Genomic DNA, 10,091 nt, shown 5'->3' on the forward strand with positions numbered 1-10,091 from the left:
ATGTAACATTTATACACACACATATATATAAGTATAAAAGTAAATGATTATATATACACAACCACCCCACACACACACATAAACATATATATATATATATATACATATATATATATGTATATATATATATATATATTAACAAAAACATAATAATATGTTTGAAAACACTTTAGCAAAAGCTAAAAACATTTCGGAAGTTTCGATAGAAGTACTTTCCTTTTCATCAAAATAGAGGAATTACCAAAATGAAGAAACAGATTTTGCTTACAAAGTACTTAATGTAACTGCAAGTGAGTTATAGTGGGTACTTGCATAAAGTTTTTAAAAAATAGAAAAAAATAGTGAGGCAGGGGGAATAGGATAAAATGAAAAAATGATTTCACTCGAATGGATATTCAATTGAAGAGTACATATATTTAAATTACTGAAATAATGACTCAATTGTACCAACCTTTATTTGTTACGAGGTTGCTTTTTGATCTGTACTATTGAAGAGCTATGCATTAAAAAACAACCGTCTTTAACTTCCTCTGCATGCAATAGGTTAATTTAGTTTGTATCCCTAATAGTTTCAACGGAATGTGTTATCTCTGTTTATAAATGATTCCACACTTCTTCATGATACCTCATGATATATTATGTAATAACATACATTTATTGTCTACTCTCAAGTCAAATGTCATAGAACTTTACATAGGAAATCTACGTACTTCATTTATAATAACACGCTATAACAAGTATCTGATATACGCTCCCGGAAATTATTACTTAGCTTTATTTAATTTTAAAATTTCATTAATATTCTAACCACTAACAAATTTTACACATACAGCAGTTATATTGCTTCTAATAAAGAAAACATTTACAACAATAAATCTATCACATGAAATATTTATTGATCGAATTTAATGGATTCAGCGGAGTACTGTTCTCATCTTGATTGTGATTTTTACAACGTTTCCGTCAATATTACCTCCGACCTTCCTAAGGCGTATCTTCTCGAACTCGTAGAATGTGGATTTATTCCACAAACTCGATCTCGGACCACATTATACCACTGTACACAAGGATTAACATGACATCCAGATACCATAAATTCATATCCTTCCATTGTTTCTATTTGAATTTCCTCTAATTTCCTCATCTATGTCCCTTAAAACGATGTAATTAATTTTTAATATATTGATGAATAGCAAAATCATTTCGAATCAGATGTAATATTTGCTAATGATTTTATTCTGCGGAAATTAGCCTAGATCAAAAACCCATAGTTTATGGAAAAAAAACTCTGAATTGTATTCTTTATTCAAACAATTTTTTTTACATAGGCATCACCACTTATCAAGTCCAAGAGCCCACTCGAGGATAAGGGTTAAAGAGTGTACAGTAGAAATTGGACAATATAGCAATACATTTCTGTTCGGAAAAATTATATATTCATAAATTACATTTAAACAAAACAATATATATATATATATATACATATATATATATAAATTACATTTAAACAAAACAATATATATATATATATATACATATATATATATATATAATACTAGCCGATTTACCCGAACTTTGCTACGGATATATTTGTATTACACAATAATAATTGGCATTCTTTTAATATTTATGTAATTACAGGTTCGAAACCAAAACTTCTGGGTAAACGACATTTCTTGTACCACTGTTAAAAATGTAAACGAAAGTTCTACATTACGTAGAAAAAAAAACAAACTGTACAGGTCCGTTTTCAGTTTGTGTTGCTCCCAAAAATGTAAATTAGGTTTTTTGCGGATAAACTATGCTTGGTTGTGTATATAAAAAAGTACCCCATTTTTAATAAAGGATGGACTTTAACATAAAAATTTAATAAACTATACGGCAAAATTGAATTACACTTTTACATCATATCTAACAAATAGCACGGTTCGTAAACTGCAGAAGTACTAAACAGATAAAAACACCCGTATTTTTGTACTTTTTATGGAAGGAGAAATTTCAGAGGAAACATAATTTAATTTAAATAAAAAGATCAAAGAAACAAAAAAACGGGCAGGTGGAATTGTTAAAATTTTCCTTAGGGCCTTATCGTCTGACCCTCTAAGAGGAAACGTCAGAATGATAAATTAAAAGCTAAGAATCGAATGAGGAAAGAGGGAAATTGGTTTCAGTTGGAAAACCAGTGAGAGAAAAAATATAATTCTCACTGTTCAGGTGGTTTTAAATCAGTAAATATTTCCAACTGATGCTTCAAAATCATTTATTTCTTGTATATTTATTTTTCGGGTAGTCGTTTGTTGGCTTTTCTGCTAAACACTCTTACTTAATATTATCAACGAAATATCGAAAAACAAAAACACAAAAACAGTTTTGAAAAAGAATGAAGCTTTACTTACTTTAGTAAAATAATCCGAAACAAAAAAAATTGATATTAAAAAAGTAAACACATAATTATTATAGTTTTTTAAAGCAAAGAATCGATACAGATATGAATAAGAAGTACATGGCGCCATTTTCAAGCAGAACAGCTTCATTCCAGTTTTACTATATTAAACAGTGTAGTATTCGCCGTCGGATTCAGATTTGTACTATTGTAATGTAAAGAACATGCAGAAATGGTTTTAATCAACTGAAGTCCTTCTAGCATACTGACAAAAAAGCTTAAACATATATAAATACCTAGCCTGTGTAGACAAAAGATTTTGAAACATCAGTTGGAAATATTTACTGATTTAAAACCACCTGAACAGTAAGAAGTATATATATATATTTTTCTCTCACTGGTTTTCCAACTGAAACCAATTTCCCTCTTTCTTCATTCGGTTCTTAGCTTTTAATTTATCATTCTGAGGTTTCCTCTTAGAGGGTCATACGATAAGGCCTTAAGGAAAATTGTAACAATTCCACCTGCCCGTTTTTTTGTTTCTTTGATCTTTTTGATTTACTATGAGGTAGGATAGGCTACTTTTAGCAGCTCCTGGCCAGATGTGGCAGCAGTACTTCATCTTTCTTTGGACATACTTCATCATTCTTTGGACGTACTTGACTTTTATATAGATAGAGACTTGCATCAGAAGTGAGATATCTTCTGGAGCGTAGAAGGATCCTACCATTTTTCCAGCGACCTTGGAAACAGACTTTATTTACGTGTCCCATTTCAGGGTAGGAGTAAAGGTCAAGCCCAGAAGCTTATCAAAGCATGGGGCTTCCCCTAGACGAGAGACATCCACTTAAATTGATGCAGATGGTGGTTAGAGCGTTGAGGGTGTAAAGACAGGAGCTTGGTTTTAGATGTATTGAAAGTAACCAGCCACCTCATTCCACCACTGTACCTCGCCTTCGAGATCAGAGAAGAGAGAATCAGAGAGAACTTTGTCATTTACGGCCTTTGATATATTGCCATAGATGGTCGTGTCATCAGCATTGATGTCAACGAATGATTTAAGTATGTGTTTTGGGAGATCATTGATGTAGCTCAGGAAGAGGGATGGGCCCAGGGTGGACCCCTGAGGGACTCCAGCATTAATACTATGGGCCTCTGATTTCTTCCCATCAACCATTACTCTTATGAGTCTATCGGAGAAAAATGATTTAATGCTAAGTGATCATACTGCGCCCCTTTATAGATTCTAATCAACATTAAAACAGTTATAATTATAGAAATATTATTGTGATTATCAAACCTAAGAATTTTGTTTTTTCTATGAATGTACCTCAGCTTTCTCCTTTTTGGTCAGACAGGTTAAAGAAAATTACGTAAAACAAAACAATGTTTTTATGACCAGACCGCCTTTACAAGATTAAATATTTTTTTGAACTCGTTGCCACAAAAATGTTTTCTTGTAGATTTAGCATAATAGACTTCAAAATGATAAATACTTGACAATTTAATTAATCGCTTTTAAACTTCTCATAACATAGTTTATGATCCAAACAATCGTTTCATTAACCTCAACTTAGATTAGCTTGAAGTTTTAATGAATTCTCAATCAATAGCATAACAATGCATAGTTGTTCCTATTTAATTCATTTTAAGGTAAATTAGTAAAGAGTAAATAAAAAAAAAACTCGTCACTTTCAAACGGGTTATTATACAGAAATTTTATGTGTGAGCATACAATCTCGTAAAGTTCGGAGAAATAATAATAACTTACAAAGTATTAATCGGAAAAATCCAGAAAATAACATGCCTAGATATTGAATTAATCCACGTCATTCGAAATAGGTAAAATCAAGAATAAATTTAGATATAGCGAATAATTTCTTGTATCATGTTTAATTTCAAATGTCCTGAACCTTCTCATTTGCAGAAATTACTTACGCTATTAATGATTTATTGAACGTTTATTTTATTTATTGATATGTAGCTCTCTCTCTCTCTCTCTTTCTTTCTCTCTCTCTATCTCTCTCTCTTAGAGGGGTATCTCTAATCAGGTAATAGACGGAAATATGTAATACATTAAAGTAATAAATAATGTTACACATTAAACATTAATGCTCTGCAAACTATTATATATATATATATGTATATACATATATATACTTATATATATATATATATATATATATATATATATATATATATATATACTAGCAAAAGTACCCGTCGTTGACTGGGTTCAAAAACAGCCTATCGAAGATGATTTCTAATTTATGAAAGTATGATAGGTTATGAAAAGGAAGGGTTGTAAATTTGGATTGAATTTGGGGGTATAAAAATCAAAGCAAAATATGATGAAAGTAAAAATAAAATACATAAACCCCATGATTTATTATACCATACCTGTTCGCACTGAAACACTTATCACAATATTCTGTGGATCTATATTAAAAAACACTGTTAAACTTTGTGACATATTTACATTCTATGGAGGTCAGGTTCGAACGAACACCCAATAATTTTATTATACCATATTTTTTTCAAACTGAAACATAATTATCAAAGTATACTTATGCAGATAGATATGAAAAGTCTTTATTAAAATTTGTGTCTATTTCCATTCTATGGAGGCCGGACGCGAACGCAGATACCACAATTTTATTATACCATCCCTATTTAAGTTAAAACATACTTATCAAAGTATTATTATGTACATCTTTATCAAAAACACTTGTAAACGTTTTTTTTTTAATTTTTTAATTTTTTATTCCATATTTTCTGGATCAGGCGCGAACGCAGTCCCCACAATTTTAATGAACCACCATGTACTGCCAGATCAAACATACTCATTCCTGTGTCTCGATACATCTTCTATCATTATATGTAATCATTTTTTTAATAGTCAACCATATAGGAGCCTATTCGCGACCAAACACACACACATTCAGCTTGTCTATTATATATATAAATCCGTAATCCTGTCTGTTTGTTTGTTTGTTCACAATTTGATTAATATATACAAAACTTCCTGCTGAAAACGGTTAGCTATATAAATTTTATTTACTATGAGATTTTTATATAAATAAATAGCATCACGATCAATATATATATACACTATATTGAAGGCAATGTGCATAATGGAACTAATCTAATTTGCATATTTTATTAAAGAAAATCTTTTTAAATAATTCGCTCACATCAAATTACGGATTATAGTAATGATGTTATTGTTCTATTTAAGAGTAGTATTTTAAGTTAATTTATTTAAATAATTTTAATTAAAGTTATTTTGTACTATTTGCTAAACTGGCACATTTTAAGTAATTTTCACGGATATTTCACTTCCGGTTATGAACGGATATAGTTTTTAACCAAATCGAAAGATATGGTGATAAAATGATTTGTTTTAATTATTTATTTTCTATAAATGTAAAAGTTACAAATATTGATAAAAATATAAATAATTAGGCTAAGTGTGATTTTATTTTTCGACGAAATATTTTAAATCGTTAGCCCACTATTAAAGTGTCGGCTATAAATGTCGATTCACTGTAAGGTGTTATCACGTTTACCAAAAGGTTAAAATTTATTTCTTACGGACGATTTTAAAATAATATTTCAACTATGCCCTTGACTATCTGAATTTTATTATCGTTTCCATAATACTTTGAAAAAGAAACGAGGTAAAGTAATGCTTTTTGTATCAGATATATTCCTACGCGTTTTTTTTCACTTTTTTTTCTTCGATTTTCTTTGGAGAAAGATCTTATGTTTTCCTGTCTGGGTAACTGATTTAGTTGATAATATATATTTGTGTGAGGGAGTTTCGACATAATCATGTTTTTTTTTCGGGGGGAGGGGGTGTAGCTTTATGTCTCAGCGTTACTCAAAGAAAAAGTACAAAAATGCGGGTGTTTTTATCTGTTTAGTACTTCTGCAGTTTACGAACCGTGCTATTTGTTAGATATGATGTAAAAGTGTAATTCAATTTTGCCGTATAGTTTATTAAATTTTTATGTTAAAGTCCATCCTTTATTAAAAATGGGGTACTTTTTATATACACAACCAAGCATAGTTTATCCGCAAAAAACCTAATTTACATTTTTGGGAGCAACACAAACTGAAAACGGACCTGTACAGTTTGTTTTTTTTGTACGTAATGTAGAACTTTCGTTTACATTTTTACCAGTGGTACAAGAAATGTCGTTTACCCAGAAGTTTTGGTTTCGAACCTGTAATTACATAAATATTAAAAGAATGGCAATTAGTATTGTGTAATACAAATATATCCGTAGCAAAGCTCGGGTAAATCGACTAGTATTTTATATATATATATATATATATATATATATATATATATATATATATATATATATGTATATGTATATATATATATATATATATATATATATATATATATATATTGATGGATAAATATTTAGATATTCAGAAGATGAAACGTATGAATTAAAAGGAGATTATTAGGAGTGCTCAATAAAAAAGAGCAAAATATAAGTTATATTCATAAAGACAAATAATACATAGTTGCTACACTGAACACACTAGACTTCGGACATTTTTTTTCTATTAAAAAACTACAAGTTCCTAATCAGGCGACAGAAATTAAGTTTATTTATTATTCAATCAGTTTTTTTAGAACCGCATGTTTTGAATAACGCATAACAATATTTCTGTCGCCTGACGACGAAGTTTTTTTTTTAATGAACAAATTGTCCGAAACATTACCATGTTCAGTGTAGCGACTCTAATACTTCTCTGTATAAATAAAAAATATTATGAATAAAAATATTATATATATATATATATATATTAGCATGTCATAAGCCGTTGATCAAGGTATCATACATGGCGTAAATTTCTCTTACGTTATCTATCTATCTATCTATCTATCTATATCTATATCTATATCTATCTATATATCTATAAAAACAGAGATGTGTGTGCCACAGACGATTTCTTATTGGTTAATCCAATAATCACATCTCCTAAAAAACTATGGTTCGTAGGCTCTTAATTTACCATAAAATATTATGGCTTTATTTATTGTCCATCTTGGAAGGGTTTAATTTTTTCCTAACTTGCGATTTACAAATTACAAAAATACGAAACTAACTTACAATCTAACAATCGAACCTCCGACATCACGGCCGCCATTATGAAACTCAACTAAAAAAAAAAAAACGCGCGTTCACTCGTGGTCTTTACATTTCGGGTTTGTGTACTTGTGCAGTCTTCCATTGACATTAAAAAATGGAAATATTTTTTTAAAAAATATATTGTACGTACTCGTCATGGGATAAAGTTTTCCTACAGAAAAAAATCACGTAATTTCATCAAGTAGTTATTTTTTTTATAGCGAAAAAAGAAAAAAATCAACGCTACAAGCGAAATTAAGCAGAAAGTTCAAGTAGGGGGATTCCCCTTTTTTTTTATAGCGAGGCCAAATTTCGCGAATTTGGCCTTTTTTTTAAAAGCAGTTTGGCCTTCAAAATGTCTGTTTGGCCATTTTCTTCACCGATGAAATAAAAAAAAGCAAATAAAAACAACGCAATGAAACTTTTAAAAATACGGCACACTTTTGTTGTTCTTGTTTGTTTTTTTTTGGTAATTTTCCTTATTTTTTTATTTTTTCAAGATAATACCATTAAATGGACACTATTATGCCAAATTAGCCCCCCCCCCAAAAAAAAATGCACAAAAAATCGAGATTTAAGGTTTTGACGAGATAATTTAGCGAATTGTCCGGACTATTGCGAGATAACCATCCATTAGTTTTTCCTGAAATTTTGCCACAAATTGTATTTCATTACATAGATGTGCATAGTAACATCATTTTTTTGCCGAAAATTCCCGTTGCGTCTCCAGATTTCATCGGTGAAGAAAAAGGCCAAACAGAAATTTTGAAGCCCAAACTGCTTTAAAAAAAGGCCAAATTCGCGAAATTTGGCCTCGATATAAAAAAAGGGGAACTCCCCCTACTTGAACTTTCTGTTTGGTTAAGAATCAAGATGGCTGAATTATTAATTACTCGCTTATAAGACTATCATTACACACAAAAAAAATATAGATTTATTTTTGGGTAAAGTTCCCCCGGGTTTTCCTTTCACTTGAGTAAATAATGGTCTTTTGTTATATATATGGCGTACTATTATCCTTATATATATGATGTTTATGTTTATAACAACATCTTAATACGGCGCTGCTGATCCATAGTCGTTTCGACTGACGGATGCCACACACATGTTTATATATATATATATATATATATATATATATATATATATATATATATATATATATATATATATATATATATATACATATATATATATATATATAAGTGTATGTGTGTGCCTGTGTGTCTGTGTGCATTTCCCTACGCTAAAACTCTGTCAATTTTAACCCTAGAGATTCGAAATTTGATATACAGGGTACTGAGATTTGGGAAAATCGATGTGATAGGTTTTCGACAGAAATTTGGCGATTAAGTGGTCAATATTCAACGATTTGACCTTTGAGAACTCTACCAAACTCCTCCTACAATTTTGGTTCTAAACAGTAAACACGTGATATTTTAGATATAGATTCCATTGGACATGGATCTAACTTATTTACTTTACTTGATCCCTAAACAATAAATGTTAAGAGGTCATAATAGGGGTCAAAGTTTTAAAAAATTAACCGTATTTTTTTCTCAGCATTAACCTCAAAACACCTGGGCAACGCCGGGCACCGATTGCTAGTTAATTATAAAATAGCCAATATTTCTAATAGGCTTTTATGTTTTTAATACGTTTTTATGTTTTAATAGCTGTTATGTTTGTATACGTTTTTATGTTTTTAATACGTTTTTATATTTTAATACAGTTATGTACTTATTTATATAGATTATGATATGACGTAATCTATGACGTCATTGATACTAAACAAACAGAGAGACAAATGCAGATTTATATATATATATATATATATATATATATATATATATATATATATATATATATATAATGGACTCTCCAGAGGATTTCAAAGCATGAGCTTCCACCACAACAGCTAAGTTGCTCGGATATCAGCACAGATAATAAATTTGTAATGGTGAAGGCTTGGTGTAGAACCGACAACACATTTGTATTACTGCTCACCTTCTCCTAGATGCATATCTTAACGAAGGCTGGGGGATGCATCTCTCCTAGGGAATTAATGCGCCTCCAGATTCTAACCTGAAAATTTCTACGACTCAGTGCAGTACATAAAGAACGTTGCCTTTCCAAATGGTCACGCATTTGCTACTGGCAAGGCTCAGCGTTTCTTAACGTTTATCTGTCGATAACCGATATGTCGATGTGATTGTGCCGTATATATATATATATATATATATATATATATATATATATATATATATATATATATATATATATATATATATATATATATGGCAACTCGTACTTACTTGGAAACTTCCGTGTATGAGATTATCTCTTCAGTTTCACAATGGTTTTAGTTTTAGTTGAAATGAAGCAAACTGTTTTAAAACAAGAAAAGGTTGTTCGAAAAACTGACACAACACTCTACGAATCTAGAGATATTCGCCATACGATGTACCCCTATCTTATGTACCATTTTGTGTGCAACCAGTGTAGCGAAATATATATTACATTAAACAACAATAATAAATTTGATTTCGTAGAAA

Source organism: Euprymna scolopes, chromosome 18 (genome assembly GCF_053919585.1).
Source record: "Euprymna scolopes isolate OS-2025 chromosome 18, ASM5391958v1, whole genome shotgun sequence".
In the NCBI taxonomy this organism is placed as follows: Eukaryota; Metazoa; Mollusca; class Cephalopoda; order Sepiida; family Sepiolidae; genus Euprymna; species Euprymna scolopes.